Genomic DNA, 17,383 nt, shown 5'->3' on the forward strand with positions numbered 1-17,383 from the left:
GAAATGTTTGAGTGAGTGAACTGTGTTTTGATAGGATCTGACCTTTTTAAAACCCCAGAAAAAAATCTCTCTAAGAGCTCATATCTTCCATTTCAAACCATGTTAGTTGCAAAGAGATAAATTCTTTATTATTCTGTGGAATGAGTGGTTATTCTCGACCTTATCTCTCTCTCTCTCTTTTTTTTTTTTTTTTTTAAGACAGTGTCTTGCTCTGTCCCTCAGGCTGGAGTGCAGTGGCGCAATCTCGACTCACTAAAACCTTTGCCTCCCGGGTTCAAGCAATTCTCCTAACTCAGCTTCCGGAGCAGCTGGGATTACAGGCGCTCGCCACCACGCCCGGCTAATTTTTTGTATTTTTAGTAGAGACAGGGTTTTGCCATGTTGGCCAGGCTGGTCTCCAGCTCCCGACCTCAGGTGATTTGCCCGCCTCGGCGTCCTGGAATTACAGGTGTGAGCCACCACGCCCAACCATGTTCATATTTTTGTATGTGAACATTAGATAGTTGTTAGGAACAGGTTAAGTAGTCTTACCCCTGAAATGCCTGAATTCAAACACTTATTAAGCACAAGGAAGGTGCTTAATAAATCCAATAACATGTGTTTTTACATTATTTCCTTAATTCCTGGTCAAAAGAATCCCACTAAAATCCATCCTCAGAAGACCCACTTTTTGGAGTTTTTATGAATCGGTAGTTCATGGTGTACTCTCAACAGTTATGAATGGAATTATGTCCTGCTAGAGGTCAGGGCCAGGTATGGAAAGATCAAGGGATTAGTCAGGAGACCCGTATGGGAGGAGGGGAAGACAGGTGCTTGGGCAGTCAGTTATTTTGTGCTGGGCCAGTAACGTTCCTTAAGTTTTTGCCTGAAGTGTAAAGCGGGGGACTATGCTTTGTCCTATCTAACTCACCTGAAGATGCAATAGCCGGGTGAGAGACTGCTTTCATTATATGCTAACGTGAGGGATGATTTTAGATATTAATAGGAGAGAAGTACAAGGAAAGGAAGTCTCAGGGCATGGAGTGCTTTCCAGGCAATGGCTGCTGCACGTCATAATCCCCTAACACAGTAAGTGGTGGTTCTCATCGTCGTTCACCCTTACAGATGTCAGAGGGGGGAAAAAATCCAACTCATACCTTCCAATAACAGGATTGTCTGTATTCAAACCAGTTCATCCCGTTCGCAGACTTTTTTGAAGCTATAAGCACAGAGTAAGCTTTCTGGGCGGGGCTCAGAAGTAAACGTTAAACTCCAGGGATTCATATATTTGAGCACAGAACAGAGGAAGTTGCCCTGGAGCAACTGATTGTCATTGATATTCAGGGCTCACTGTCAACCAGGACCTTCCAGGAACTGGCTCTGGGCCAAGAGCAGTAGAAATCACTGGGTGGTCCGCGCAGCCTGCGGACATCTAACCTGCTTCAAGGCTCAGGGCTAAAAGGAAGGCAGGGCCCTTCCTGGAGGCGGCAACCCAAGTGGGAGGCAGAGCGCCTGGGCCTGCTCCTCGATCTGTTGAGTGACGACCCTGTACAAGTCATTTCTCTTCCGAGAGCTTCAGTTTCCTCACGTGCCAAGCGGACGGGTTGGAAGTTGGTCTTTGCCAGCTCTGACACCTTGTAAGTTTTCAGTCTTGCTGGGAATCCAGGGCGGGGCTCACGAGGAAAATCTTGGAAGGGGATTTCATGGCTGGATCTCTTCCACTCAAGCTCAGTGCCTTAATTTGACGCCTTAATAGTAGACGCAGGCTTTTCCATTTTCCAGGAGCCCCCTGACGCGGCCGCTTCCTCCTACGTCTCCTTCCTCTTCCTCTAGCAGGGTAAAGTCTCCACATCTCCCTCTTTCCCTTCCTCCTTTGCAAGCTCCCTGCATTCCCGCGTCTCCTCCTCTTCCTCTCAGGAAATGCAATGCCCTCAGTGCGCCCACCTTTTGGCAAAGCCACTGCCGGCTGCGGGTTTCCCCTCCCCCGCCAGGCGAGCTCTGCTCGGCGGCTCCGCGGGCACACGCCTTCCCATACCTTACATGGACAAATGCGTGCAGGCAAAGTCAGGAATTCAGGCCCCTGACGTCAGCCTCCAGCGCTCAGGGCACCGCACGGGAGACCAAGGGGAGGGGGTGGGGACGGTGGGGAGGAAGGAGGGGGAAAGGCACCAACCAGCAGCCGCTCCAGCCCTGCCGAAGTTTCACTTTTTGTCTGTGGGTTCGTTCCCGGGTCCCGCGCGAGCTTTCCCGGGATAAGTAGCTTTAGCGATCGGGGGACAGCCGGGCGCTGCAAGGTAAGGGCTGGCTGCACGGCCCGGGGCGCGGGGCGCGGGGCGCGGGGCGCTGGGCGCGGGCGGCGAGCTGGAGGAGGCCAGTGTGGGGCGCGGGGCAGGGCCTGTCCGGGGCTGGGGACAATGGGAGGGGGAGTGCCCGGGCACCTCCTCCTCTGTCTCTGCCTCCGCCTCCAGCCGCCGCCGCCGCTGCCGCCGCCGCCGCCGCTGCCCCGGCTGCCTCCTCCCTGAGGTATTGTTGCAAATCCTTCCTTCCCCTCACCCTCCGCCCGCGGGCGCCTCGGGAACCCCCAGCCCTCCCCCGGCGCGAGCGCCTCCGGGGTGGCAGGAGCGCGGGGCGCGCGCCCTGCTCTGGCCTGGCCCGCTGTGCGGAAGTGCCGGCCGCGGCCCAATCACGGGGTGCACGCCATGGGGGAGGGGGACCCAGAGTTTTTCCGAAAGCGTCGACCCCAGGCTAGGCGGGGTTGGAGCCTTGCGCGCCCCCTGCCCGGACTTTTCTGGGCGCCCAGGGGGCGGGGCCACGCCCATCCGCTTAGAGCTTTCGCGGAATCACAGTTGTCACAGCGGAAAGGGCCTAGACCCAGTCCTCCAAGTCCTCCCATTTTACAGTTGGGGCAGCTGAGGCCCAGAGAGAAGGAGGGTCGCCCGGAAGTTATTTAGTAGAGGCCAAACCATAATTCAAATAGTTGACTCCGAACTTCAGTTCCCTTCTCTAAGCATTTCTCTAGCACCCTGTGTGTGGTAGACACTGCGCTGGGTGTGTTGGACGTTGCCCTCCAGGAACTTTGTGGAACCTAGGAGTCAAACCTGGCCTAGGGTAGAAAGTGCCAAGTGCTGGAGGAAAGGCATGGACAAAGTTAAAGGAAGTTGCAGAGAAGGAGTTTGATTTTCTGGTCCCTGGGACGGCCCTTTGGAGAGTCCTGCACTTAATGGGGCTTTTGAAGGATGAGGAGTTTCCTGAAGCCAGCTAGCGGCTTGGAGGAAGACATCTCTTCGAGGGGACTGTGGGCCAGAGGAGACTAAGTAGTGTGGGAAATGGAGATGAAAGTATAAATATTCTTTAGTTGGAGGCAAGGAGTTGGGGATGGGGGATGTTGTGACATGAGATGAGCTAATCAGTGGAATTGTGCCTGGGTGCTTGGACGGGGCAGAGCCTCTGGAACCTCAGAGTCCTAGGAGAACTGAAAAATCTCTCCCGCTTCCTTTCCCTTAGAAGGGATCCACTGCTTTCCCTCCCCCAACACAAAACAACCAGCGAGAACTCAGGGTCTTCTCTGGGACTTTTACTAGTACGAAACTCACTTGCCTGTGTTTTCAGTCCCCTTTCTGTTTCTATTCCTTCCCCTTTTTCTAAGTGTCTTGCCTTTCCTGTAAAATTCACTCTCACTAAGGTGTTAATGACTTAATGGCTTACCTTTCCCTGCACACGTGCATTTTAAGAAAGCCTAAAGTGAAGAAAGGGAAAGTGTGGATAGGCACCTTTAGAAATCATCCAACTCCCTCTCCCATCCTCCCCCTGCCTCAACTCTTATAGATAGAAGAATAGGTAAAGGTCCACAATGGTGGGTGCTAGACCTACAGTCTAAGGTCAATAATGGTGGACAGTGGGGGGCTAGGACACCCAATAGGGTTTTCTCTACTTCGTCACCAGTTTTTCTGCACCAGGGGGCAGTTGAAGGAAAAAGTGTGTGGGCCAGGCACGGTGGCTCACGCCTGTAATCGCAGCACTTTGGGAGGCCAAGGCGGGCGGATTGCCTGAGATCAGGAGTTTGAAACCAGCCGGGGCAACATGGCAAAACCCTGTCTCTACTAAAAATACAAAAAGTTAGCTGGGCTTGGTGGTGGGCACCTGTAGTCCCAGCTACTCGGGAGGCTGAGGCAGGAGAATCGCTTGAACCCAGGAGGCGGGGGTTGCAGTGAGCTGAGGTCACACCACTGCACTCCCGCTTGGGTGACAGACAGAGACTCCCTCTCAAAAAAAAAAAAAAAAAAAAAAAAGACTATGTAGTTTTGCATTTAATTTCTGCAATGCAGCCCCCCACCCCAACACCCAAACCTTTATAGTCTAGAATGTGCACTTCAGATGGGATTACCTAATCTGAGTGGTAGGGATAAAAGCCTGGGGCCTTAGGGTCAGGCAGTCCCCTCAGAGGCAGGCTCTCTGTAAGTAGCATGGGCCTAGAGTTGGTTTTGAGTGGACGCAGAGGGAGGAGAAGTTGAGCTGATGAGCTGATTGCTATGGCCGGGACTTGAGTAGGATCTTTCTTGGAGTGACACATTCTGGTGAAGACAGTTCCAGGAAATGATGGAGGGGAGATGAAACTTAGTTATAAAGTGCCTTAAAAATGCCAGGCTAAGGAGTTTGGATATATCTTAAAGTCATCATTTGAGGGTTTTGAGCATGCTGAGACATGATTTAGAGGGGAGGTACTGGCATTGGGAAGCCTCCTGCTGCCCAATTCTAATGAAAGAGGTGATAATTTGGCCTAAGAATATTATTGGCTGGGCGCGTTGGCTCATGCCTGTAATCCCAGCACTTTGGGAGGCTCGAGGCCGGCAGATCACCTGAGATCAGGAGTTCAAGACCAGGCTGGCCAACATCATGAAACCCCGTGTCTACTAAAAATACAAAAATTAGCTGGGTGTGGTGGCATGTGCCTATAGTACCAGCTGCTTGGGAGACTGAAGCAGGAGAATCGCTTGAACCTGGGAGGAGGAGGTTGCAGTGGGCCGAGATTGCACCATTGTACTCCAGCCTGGGTGCCAGACTGAGACTCCATTTCCCCACCATGGGTGTCCCCCCGAAGAAAAATAATAATATCAATTGGTTCTTGTTCATTTACTTGACATAGGTTACTGGATCCGTATTATGTGCCATTGGCAAATATGAAAATTTTATAGCAGGTTCCTATATTTTATTGAGATAAATAAGTTGTATTGAATCAATTCTAAAACACACTTTTTTCACATTTTAATATCACTGAAATGTGGTTGTCTTATCACAATGTGCCATAGTTGTGCAGTTGTTGTTCATTCTAAGTTGATAATGGCACATCTTATAGTCAATGGCTTCAATTTGATACAATTGTTCTTCATGTCCTTTATGATTGTACAGTGCTTTGCACTTTATAAAACACTTTCCAAGCAGATATTCCATTTGAATCTCAAAGGTCCCCTGAGAATGAGGCCTAGTGCTGCTGTCACCTTTATTTTAACCATTGCCCAAGGTCATATAGCTAATTAGAGATGTACTCAAAATTACAACCCAGAACTTTTGCTTCTTGGTGATGACATGTTACTTTACCCTGCTGTGGAGCCAGTCTGGGTTAATTGGGAATGGGGCAAGAGTTAGATGGGATTTGATTTCAGAACTATGCTGAAGATGCTGGAATGATGGGGATTTTGTACACGGGCAGAGTGTAACTCATGAGAACTGGGTAGCCCCCTTAGCCCAGAGGTTTGCTGCATTAAAGAGAAAAAAGACAGGGAGATAGAAAATGGCAGGTAACAGGGTAAAAGCAGGGGTTGGAGCCTGCTTACAGTGAACCAGAAACTGGCTAGGCCCTGAGCGTACAAAGATGAGGTGTACATGGTCCCTGCCTTTGAGGAGCACACAAGTGTGTAGTGTGTGTGATGGGGAGGGAGAAAGGTGGAGTGGGGCATGTCCATGTATCACGTGCTTTTACGGGGTAAGTTTTGGCTGCTCTTCTCCGAGAAGGCTCACTCTCGGGGAAGCCATTATAGAGAGCGGGTGTCTAAGCTGAACCTCTAGGAACGAGCAGGAGTTGTCCAGGTGGAAGAAGGACAGGTGAGAGAAGGACCTATTAGCAAGATAGTAGCAGATGCAGAAGCAGGGAGAAGCTGCTGTGTTCTCCAGGCTGTGTTTTGAATGGCCAGGCATGAAGAGGACCATGGAAAAATGGAGAAAGAAGAGGGCCTTTACTTTTTAATAAGTAAGGTTTAAATTAATCTGGATAGGGGCCATTAAGTGGTTCTGTAGAGATTCACAGGAGATTAAGGCTGGGCAGGGTCTCTAGAGTCATCTCTGTGGGAGTAGTTATTTGGATGGTAATGCAGGAGGCATAGTACCACTTTTAGGCTGAGTGAACCTGGGACTTTGACCCTGGGCTGCAATTAGAGGCTCCAAGCTGAGTATGTTCATTGGTGGGCGGGACTTTTCATGGAATCTGGCTTTGGAGGGCTGTGCTTTGCTAGAAGAAACTTGGTAGAGGTGAGGAAGGGGAAGATATAATCGTGTTGCTGCATGCAGGAAGCTAGTAGCTGGGTGAAAATCTGTTGGCTTGAGGGAGCATATGAGGCGGAGAACCTGAGGGCAAGGGGAAGGGTGGAAGGATTTCAAGTGTGTCGTGGAAGTCTGATGTAGGCTGCCTGGAGGCTTGGAGAAAAAGGCGGGTGCATTCCAGATGTTGGTCACGTCAGTGAGATTGGTAGGTGGATAGGTAGCTGTAGGGATTAATGTTTGAAAGCAGGTAAACCACAGAGTTGAGGTTAGAAAATGTTTACTTTCCTATCATTCTTTTTAAATAGTAATATAATTTTGAAATATTTTTCAATGCTTACCACCTGTTGTGTAATTATCATATTGATTCATTAAAGTAGGTTTTTTGAGTACCAATCTCATTTTGCAGATGAAAAAATGAATTTGGTGAAATCAGGTTACAAAACTACCGGGAGACATTCAAACTTCTGCCTGATTTTATAGCCTCTTCACCACTCTTTTCTATGCCCACATGCATGAAAAGCTCAAATCGACATTGCTTGTCTGTTTTCTTCCTTGGAATTTAATTCAGCCCACATTCATGGAGCCCTAGTGGGGTCACAGTTGAGGATTCACATGGACAAACGGGCTTCTCAGTCCCACACTGGTGCTGTCCTGGCCTCTTTTTCTCTCTTATGATGCTACCTCGGGTGTTGTCTGTCCCCAAACCTAACTGGAAAGGACTAAGCCTCTCTAGCAAATCATCTGCGTCTCTCAATAGAGCTCCCCTCCCCAGTCCCTTGTGATAAGGATGTAATTTATCCTTGTAGACAGGCAGTTGGGGTAATAAAGTAACAGAGTGGGGAGGTGATGGAGTCTTGAACTCAGTCATTGCCTTGGATCTTACGGCTCCTGTAACAGTGCTATATGTTCTCTGGTGTTGAACCATATAACTTCTGCGTCCTCTAGCAAAGCTTTCTGGCTCAAGGCTCTGAGGGTTCACCTGCAATCCTTCCTGTCACCTACCCGAGTCAGGTGGGTCATCTACATTTTTGGCCACTCACAGATAAAGGCATTAATAATCTGTTTATTGTGTGTGAGAGGAGACAGACGCCAGGATGTTCAGTAGCTGTTTGGTGAATGAACAATGTTTATGGACACAAATAAGCATGGATCGCCACTTCATCTTACATATTTGCGTGTCTGCCTCCTCTCCACTTTAAAATAAGCTGCTTGAGGATTTCAATGATGTCTGCTTGTTGATGGCTGTATTCCCAATGCCCAGAAGAGTGCCTGACACATGGTAGGCACTCCAGAAATACTTGCTTGATGAAGAGAGGGAGTAAAATAGTTCACTGCAGCCACAGGATAGCAATCATGGGGGAGCAGGACTGTTTTTACTGCCCCAGAACCTGGAGCCTGTTGTTGCTGGCACAGGTGGCATGGGGCAGTCCCTGCCAGCAGAGTGAAGACTGGGGGACTGGGAGTGTAGAGTTGAGGGTTGTGAGATGAACTATGCTAAGGGTAATTGCAACTGCAGCTGCTCTTTCACTTTTCCCTCACACAGACAGGTGATCTTGAACATTCCTCTGTTTTCTTTTGTTTTGAGACAGAGTATTTTTTGTTTGTTTGGTTGGTTTGTTTGTTTGTTTTGAGATGGAGTCTCACTTTGTCACCCGGGCTGGAGTGCAGTGGCGCAGTCTCGGCTCACTGCAACTTCCACCCACTGCGTTCAAGCAATTCTCCTGCCTCAGCCTCCCCAGTAGCTGGGATTACAGGTGCCCACCACCACGCCCGACTAATTTTTTGTATTTTTAATGGAGATGGGGTTTCACCATGTTGGCCAGCCTGGTCTTGAACTCCTGACCTCGTGATTCACCTGCCTCTGCCTCCCAAAGTGCTGGGATTACAGGAATGAGCCACCACACTCAGCCTTGAGATGTAGTTTTACTCTTATTGCCTAGGCTGGAGTGCAATGGCATGATCTCGACTCGCTGCAACCTCCGCCTCCCAGGTTCCAGTGATTCTCCTGCCTCAGCTTCCCAAGTAGCTGGGATTACAGATGCCTGCTGCCACGCCCGGCTAATTTTTGTATTTTTGCGGAGACGGGGTTTCACCATGTTGGCCAGGCTGGTCTCGAACTCTTGACCTCAGGTGATCCTCTGGCCTTGGCCTCCCAAAGTGCTGGGATTACAGGAGTGAGCCACTGTGCCTGACCCTCTGTTTTCTTAATCCATGCCTTTTCTTATGCTGTTTTATCTACCTGGAGTTTCCAGCCTCTCTGTGTCTGCCTGTTGTAAACCTGTGATTCTAGGATCAATATCAAAATCTACCTTGTGCCTTGAAGCAATTTCCAGACTCCTTAACCCTTCCAACTCACACATATCTGTGATCAGATACAACTCAATTTCATGTATTAAGTTCGGTACTTGTGTACAAAGCGATTACTGTATGCCAGGCAGAAATGCTAGATACTGGTTACAAAGAAAACTGAGATAGGCTCCGCCTTCCAGAGTCCTCATTCTATCATAGGAAAGAAACTGAAAGAGAAGATGCTAAGGCCCTAATAAAGTAATGAGCAAAGGGCTAATGGGAACGTGGAGAAAGGAGTGACCAGTCTTTTAGAAGAACTGGCGAATGCCAGTGGAAAAGAAGACATTTGTTTGGGTTTTGAGAAGTGAATAGGAGTTTACATGGTGGACAGGAGTGGAAGAGCTTTCTAGCCATAGGGACCTTGGTGTATGTGCCCAGGCCTGAGGCCTAAAAGTGTTTGAGGAATATAAATGTGTGTTGGGAGATCACTGTGAGAGATGGGGCTGGCTAGGGAGGGTTAGTTAATAAAGGGCTGATGGATCAAGCTAAGGATGATGGCAGAGGTGGGAGGGAGCAGGAAGGCTTTTATTATTATTATTATTATTTTGAGCAAAGGAGGACCTCGTTGGATCTGTATTTCAAAGAGCTCTGGTGGCAGAGTGAGGGCAGGTCAAGACCAGAGGCAGAGTCCCAACTTAGAAGGCTGCTGAAGTGTTCCAGGACAGGAGGAATGGGCCTGTATCAGGTCAGCAGAGTAGCGAGGGAAAAATGGATTCCAGAAACTGTTTGCTGCTAGGATAATGTTAGGTAGCTTAATTCCAGCTTTTGTCCTTCTACTTGTTTGACAGCTTATCAGCCTCGGCTGGGGAAAAGAGTATTTTTCATGTACACCAAAGTTTGTAGTCAACAGGAGAAGCAGCAAGCTGCCAGCAAAGCATGGACTGGGGCCTTCTTGGTCAGAATGAGCTGATCCCTTGTTATGCAGATGAGGAAACTGAGGCCCCAGAAAAGGGACAGACTTGCTCAATCACAGCCTTGTCGGCTGACGTGGAGTTGGGTCACAGCCTTTACTTCCAGGCCAGCCCTGTTTCCAGGTATTTTTCCTTCTCGATTTCTGCTGTACCTCACACGTTCCTTCCCCACTCGACCCTCCACCAGGGGTTTCTCTGCTTTGGAGAATTTTAGGAGAGGATGTTACTTGGAGATGATCATATCTTAGGCTTGAAACTTGTGCTTCATACTTAGAAAGTAATCAGATTAAGATGGTTCAGTTTGAGTGTGTGTGGCCTGGGGATTTATTTATGTGACTGCCATGGATGGCTGCCATGGATGTTACTGCCATGGATGCTTGTTTCCGAGAACCAAGCTGTGCCTCCATGCTAACATCAAGGTTCCTTGCTTTTGACAGCTCCCTGCTCCTGCTCTCTACCGTTCTCCATTAATATTTACTTATTTTTGCTTGCCTAAAGGTTTTTAGGCAATAGTCTTAGATCCATTACAAGGTAGATCCTCTTGTGTTTGCCTTCCCTATTAAACCTGCCCATCACAACGTATCTCACAGAATCCATGAGTATTTCATAGCCTTCATAGCACTTTTAATATAGCAAATGCATTTTATAATGTTTTTATTACTTTGTTCCCAATTATAATGCAAGAGACAAGTTGGCTAGATCAGTCTTATCTTGCAGATAGTGGTCAAGAGTTCAAGGGTGATAAAACTTTCCTAACTGGGGTGCAGGGCCTTAAGTGGCAGAGTAAGTATCAAATCCCCCTCTCCAAAACTCCTGTCTTGTTCCTTAACTTTTGCAAATGAGCGTAGTTGATGTGAACATCCCTGCAAGCCCTTGACACAGCTGAGAAGTAGTTATTATTATTCACTAGTACTAATTAGTAGCATTAGCTGACTCTATTCGAGGCTTTGCCTTCCAAAAATCAGATTTGGGACCGGGGAGTTCAAGGATCTGGGCTTCACCATACTGGATCATTTTGGCAATACCAGGGATTTTTGGTGTAGGGAAAACAAAGATCTGTGTTTGGGCTAACCACAAGCCCTGTGATCTTGAATAAGTTCTGGAACATCCCTCAGCCTAAATTACCTTTCAGTGGAGATCCTGTGATACATCACAATGCATTTGTGAGAATCAGGGGCATTTCTGTGACGGCGCTTTGTCAGCGGTAATGCAGTCTGTACATGTGGCCAATTCTGGGCGCCCAGCGGGGCATCTCGCACACAGCGATGACACCTTACTCTGCTTATGGGGCTCAAGGGATTTAGACCCAGACACCTCCTAGTTCAAGTCCTCGCTGTGCTGTTTAATACAGGGTGCCCCCTGGGTGGTCACAGGCACTATTTGGTTTCTCCATGTATTCATTTTTAGATCACTTATTAATGAGGTCACCATGGCTGAGTATAGTGTGCCCCCAAAAGTGGGATGAGTGCCACAGACATTCACGGGCATTTCCAGATTGTGCAGAGAGGTGATTTGTCACCAGCGGATGGCTGTGCAGTGTCCCTTCTTCCACTGCCACCATCCCACCTGCTGTTGGGTTTTGTTTGTATCTGTTACCTGGGGAGGGTCTGCTTCTGCTGTTGTAATCACCTGTGTTGTGGCTTTGCATCATAGCTGGAGATCCCTCTGTAGTTCAAACTGAAAGCTGGTGTTGAAGGCGAAACCAGGTCTTCTTCAGAAACTTGTGTGGGAACCTTTCATGGGCTAGATAAGCATGAGGATCAGAGCAGGTCAGGGTCACTGACCTTAAAGGAGGATGCTTTGACCTGCCTCCAGCACGCACCCTTCCTGCTAAAGCCATTTGTTAGTGTCCCTTAATTACTCAGACCACCACCCAGCAGCACAACTGTCAACTTGCAGAGGACTTCAGTGGTATCAATAGGGTTCCTTTTTACTCTCATAGGTATCCTGATTCGGAGGATACATTATATGGTCACCCTACTTATAGGTGAATATTGAGTGAGGTAGTGTAAATAATGTGCATAAGGCCAGGTGGAAGGGAAGGACTCAACAAACATCCACTCTTTTCATTAGGGGAGGTGCTAGGTGCTCACGAAATGTCTGCTGAGTGGTCAGGCTTGGTGGCTTACACCTGTAATCCCAGCACTTCGGGAGACTGAGGTGGGTGGATCACTTGAGGTCAGGAGTTCGAGACCAGCCTGGTCAACCTGATGAAACCTCATCTCTACTAAATATACAAAAAAAAAAAAAAAAAAAAATTTAGCCAGGTGTGGTGGTGGGTGCCTGTAATCCCAGCTACTCGAGAGACTGAGGCAGGAAAATCACTTGAACCCGGGAGGCAGAGGAATTTAAGTCTGTTTGTGGTATGTCAGGATAGTAAGCACTTACTGTTTATGAGGGTTGATAAAAACATGTTAATGTATATCTGTAATATAAGAGAGTGCCATGGGAGAGGCATGTGTGAAGGACTGATGGACTTGTGAATTGCTGGAGCTTGTTGGAAGTGCTGAGTCTTCAGTTAGACATTGAAGGATGGGAAGGCTTAGACCAGGATGCAGCAGGCAGCTGAATTGCTCTGGCTACTGAGAGTTAAGAAATAAGATTCGTTCTCTGTTCATGTGTGTACTTTAGCTGGGCTCCTGAATCTATTATTTTCCATCCAGTGACCCATCTTGATAATGATCTCTAGCTGTAACTGTGGAAGCCTAATGCTCTACTAAACTCTGTGCCAAGAGGTCACAGTGGAAATTCATTTCCATTATGCAGAGTCATCTGCACTTGTACTTCCTAGTGAATTTCCACTGAAGATGGTTCTTGTTTAGTTCAAGGAAGAAAATAACTTGGTTGGCACCTGGAGCTTCTGTCTTGTTTGGTATGAAAACGAATCATTTTCAGGAAGTGCAATAAAGAGTTGCCACCCACAGGGCTGGGTGTGCCCTGACTCATGGGAAAGGCAAGTTCTGCCGTGGCCAGGCAGGTAAGTGACACCTTTTCTTAGAATGAGGTGAAAGATAGGTCAGTGTTCCTGTAAGTGGTCATTGTCACCCTGGAAATCTCTCTTCTTGGTCATAGTTTAATAGCTTTACTTGGAGAATATCTAGGGTTCCAGTTGTGACAGCTGGACAGGACCCTAAAGATAACATTCTTTCCATAAATTTGACACATTTGTGTATTCATTTGACATCATGTGTCAGGTGCATCTGTGAAAGCATTAGTGATATGTTACTTGGGTTTTGACGATGGAAACATGAATGCAGTGTGGTCTCTGCTTCCAGGAGGTCACATAAATAATCAAGACAGTGCATAGAAGTATATGCAAAAAATATCTGAAGGGGCTAGGTGCAGTAGCTCACATTGTAATCCCAGTACTCTGGGAGGCTGAGGCAGGAGGATCACTTGAGGCCTGGAGTTCAAGACCATCCTGGGCAATATAGCAAGATCCCATCTCTAAAAAAATAAAAATAAAAAAATTAGCCAGTGTGGTGGTGCATGCCTGTAATCCTAGCAGCTCAGGAGGCTGAGGCAGGAGGATCCCTTGAGCTCCAGAGTTTGAGGCTGCAGTGAGCTATGATCATACCACTGCACTCCAGCTGGGGTTACAGAGTAAGACCCTGACTGTCAGGAAAAAAAAAAAAAAAAAAAAAGTCTGATGGCTCTAATTGGATGGTAACTCCCTAGGGACCTGGGGAAACTCAGATAAAGAGACTGTCATTTGACTGGGCATTGAAGGGTAAGTGGGAATTTGTTTGGTGGGGTAGAGGATATTTAAGGGGGAGAAATAACATGGATAGAGACATGGAGGTGAGAAAGTGCATGCTGCCTTGAAAAATCAGTCATGAAGGTGGACTGCATAGTAGAGAGGCTATGGAGATGGGTTAGGGTCTACATTGAGAGAAACCTTGATTGCTGTACCGAGAAGCTGAGACTGCATTCTGAAAGGAGCATCAAGTAGATCAATGAGATGAGTGCATCTGTACCTTAAGAAAATGATCAGCTGTAGTGTGCTAGATGGATTGAAGGCGAAGGTGCTAGAGACAGCAGGAGCTGTCTGAGCTGCTACAACAGCCCAGGCAAATGATAAAGCAAAATTGAATAAGGGTTGAGGCAGTCGATATGAGAGATGACTCATAGAATAGAAGTCACCCAGTCTTCTCATTTTGCAGAAGGGGAGACTCAGCCCCTAAGAAAATGACACGTGCAAAGTTCACAGCCCTGGTCCCAGCATAACACTGAGGTGATCTCATCCTCTGCCCAGCGTCTTAGACAGGTGACAGAACATACGGCTTTTGAGAGAACTGCTTGTCAAGGAAGATCTCCACCCTTTTTTATCTTGTAAGAATTCCATGACACCTCTTGATTCTGAATGAGATGAGATTGGCTCTTTTTGGAGTTATCGAATCTCTAATCGCTGGAGATATTCAAGCAGTGACTGACTGAACTGCTACTGTGAAAGTTCAGGCATTGGTTGAAAACTCCTCTACAAGGTCTTTAAGACCTATCAACCCTGATGTTTTCTTCTTCTCTTCTTCTCCTTCTCCTTCTTCTTCTTGTCGTCGTTAAATTTAATTCCTGGGAAAGAGACTTAGAACAATCTTACCGGGGAGTGCTTTATCCATTTGGCTCCTCAGGATTATTTTAGACAAAAGGCAGAGAGAATTAAAAATGGATGATTGAGCTCTAAGAATGGTGGCCTGTACTTCATTCAGAGTAGTGATGGAATAACCATTTTGTTGCCAATAAATTAACGCTTACTCATCTGAGAGATGTTGGTAGGCTGACCCAGCTTGCAGGATCCTAGTCAAAATGGAATCCATCCACATAGCATAATACTTTTCTTGCTGTTGCCATTTCTTATAGGGCTTTACAGATAGCCATGTGTTTTCCTACAAATTACAGGTAAATCATACCAGTAGTCCTGTGGATGGTTATTATTATTGTCCCAGTTTAATCAGGAGCTTGAACCTGGGAAAGGTTAAATGATTTGCCCAGAACCCAAGCAAGTTAAACACTGAACCAGGACTTAAGTTTTCTATTATTGCAATGCCAAATTCTTCCTGTTCCCTGCCTGTGCAGATCTCTGAGTCAGGCTCTAGCTTTTGTTCATATTCATATCCACAGCATCTGCTGCAAATCCTGAGATGCTATAAATAATTTAATAAATGTTTATTGAATGAATATATGAATGAATGAAGGAATGAATAATATATTTTAAGTAATAAATGATGACTTGAGTTTTAAGAATAGCTTAAGAAATTAGGAAAAAAAAAAAAAAAAAAAACCACGACCTAATTGGGTACCTTCTTGGCACTTTGACTTTTCCTTCTAGTGGTTACAATTTTTGTGCCTTGCATTATGTGGTTATCGCTGAGGGATGTAGTAGAAACTACATGGATGGTTTGGAGAGTTAGAAGGTTTGGATTTAAATTATAGCTCTGCTAATTGTCAGCCATATAATCGTGTACTGGCTACTTAGCCTCTCTGAACCTCCAGTTCCTCATCTGTAAAAGAGTTTAATAGTGTCTTTTACGTAACATGATTGCGGAAGGAGTTCTATGGTCAGTGTAGTAAAGCCTCAAAGCCTGCCATGTTGGCTGGGCACGGTGGCTCATGCCTGTGTTCCCAGCACTTTGGGAGGCCGAGGCAGGCAGATCACCTGAGGTCAGGAGCTTGAGACCAACCTGGCCAACAAAGCAAAACGCCGTCTCTACTCGTCTCTACTAAAAATACAAAAATTAGCTGGGCATGGTGGCACGTGCCTTTAGTCCCAGCTGCTTGGGAGGCTGAGGCAGTAGAATCGCTTGAGCCCAGGAGGCAGAGGTTGCAGTGAGCTGAGATTGTGCCACCACTGTACTCTAGCCTGGGCAATGGAGCGAGACTCCACCACCACACACACACACACAAAGAGGCCTGCCATGCAGTGCAACTGAAAAATGTTATCCTTGTGTGTGTGTGTTTTTTTTAGGATTCTCTGTCAACCCATTCGCTAATAAGACAGCCACTGTGTTTTTCTTTTTATTTCTCCAAATTATGACCTATGGTAGACCCCGTGTTTGCTGACTGGCTAAATAATTTTGAAGTTCTTCCAGAGAAGGATTATAGGCACAAAAGTCCCAACTATTTCTATTACTTTTCAGATCAGTTGCCAGTCAGCCTTCAGAAAGACTACTGACTTGCACATTCATTAGCAATGTGTGAGTCTACTTGTTTCTCTGTGCACTTACCAGGATTTAATTTTATAACTTGGCATTTGTCTTTGCTAAATTAATATGTAAGAAATATCTTATTATTGTTTTAATTTACATTTCTTTAATTACTAAAAAAATTTCCCAAGTAGTGGTTTATTGTTTGTGCTTCTTTTTATATGGATTGTCAAATGACAATATTTAAAAATAGTCTGGGCTGAAGATGCTTGATATAAAAGGGCTAAAAATGTTTAATGCTTTGAGTTGCTTACATTTATTTATTTATGCATTCATTCATTCTCTCAGCCTTTATTGAGCTACCTACTCTGTGCCAGGCACTGTTCTAGGCGCTGCACATACTATGAAGAAAAAAATAAATGAGTAAAGACAGTGACTTCCAACCTCTTCATTTAACATGTGTGATAGTTGAGGTCTGGAAAAGTGAGGTTAATTACCTAGGACCATACAGCTTGTTCAGTAGCAGAGCCAACCATTTATTTGAACAGTAATGATTTTAAATGTTTTGTGTCTGTAGCCTTTTAAACCATGGAGCCATCCTGGAAATTTCAGTATTGTGATGTTAATACCATCTATAGACTGCGTCTATGTTGAAAAATCAGAGTCCCGATTTTTGGTTTAGAAAATATGGTCACCTGGTTCTTCAGTTATAATTCCTTCCTAGACCTCTCTAATGCTTAAGTCTAAACTCATTCTTAAATGAATAAACTTAATATTAAAATAGGATCAGGAAATAAATCCCAGCCCAAGCATTTCAGACCAATTGTGAACCTCTTTTGACATGTTTTTGGTAAATGAGAAGAACTGATGACGTATTTCCCTATCAAATAAAATAGACAATTTAGACTTAATAAGGCAGTTATCTTCAGGTAATAAAAATTCAACTAACTTGCCATAACTACTTGTTTAAAGTCAATTAAGAGCCTCATATTTCTCACTCACTGGGTAAAATTTAATAGAACTTCAGTTAAGCATTTATTGCTTATTTAATTCAAAATTAAGTTAATCACCACAGTTGGTAACAACCACTGAGTATTTAATTAACATTCAGCAAACTATCTTATTAAGTCTAAATTAGATACAGACAGGTCTTGTTTATCCCCATCAGTTTGCAAACACCACCTCCCCCACCTCCCATCCCAAGGGGCCTTTGGTTTTCCTTTTTTGATTCATCATTTTTATTTTCTTCTAGTGAAGACTTCACTTGGGTGAAAGAGGAGAAGAGGCAGCAGTCCATCATGTTATAGAAAGTTTGGGCTCTTAGTATAACTGAGAAACTTTTTCAATCTTTTTTCTTCAATCCCATTCTATTACATTTCATTTTTCAAAAGGTATTGAGCACATTCTCTGTGTGAGGCTTCTTTTAAACACTAAGGAAGCCATAAAAGAGGTCATTCTGACATATTTGGT

The 17,383-nt window shown here is 46.0% G+C and overlaps 1 protein-coding gene across 1 annotated transcript in view; it reads left to right on the forward strand.

Annotated features, from left to right (window-relative positions):
• The first annotated feature begins 215 nt into the window (after positions 1-215).
• LPP (LIM domain containing preferred translocation partner in lipoma) overlaps positions 216-17,383 on the forward strand; it is a 724,515-nt gene continuing 707,347 nt past the window's right edge. The window contains exon 1 of the mRNA XM_025374584.1: positions 216-2,273. The gene's annotated coding sequence lies outside the window, so the exon portion shown is untranslated. The remainder of the gene's footprint in view (positions 2,274-17,383) is intronic.

Source organism: Theropithecus gelada, chromosome 2 (assembly GCF_003255815.1).
Source record: "Theropithecus gelada isolate Dixy chromosome 2, Tgel_1.0, whole genome shotgun sequence".
In the NCBI taxonomy this organism is placed as follows: Eukaryota; Metazoa; Chordata; class Mammalia; order Primates; family Cercopithecidae; genus Theropithecus; species Theropithecus gelada.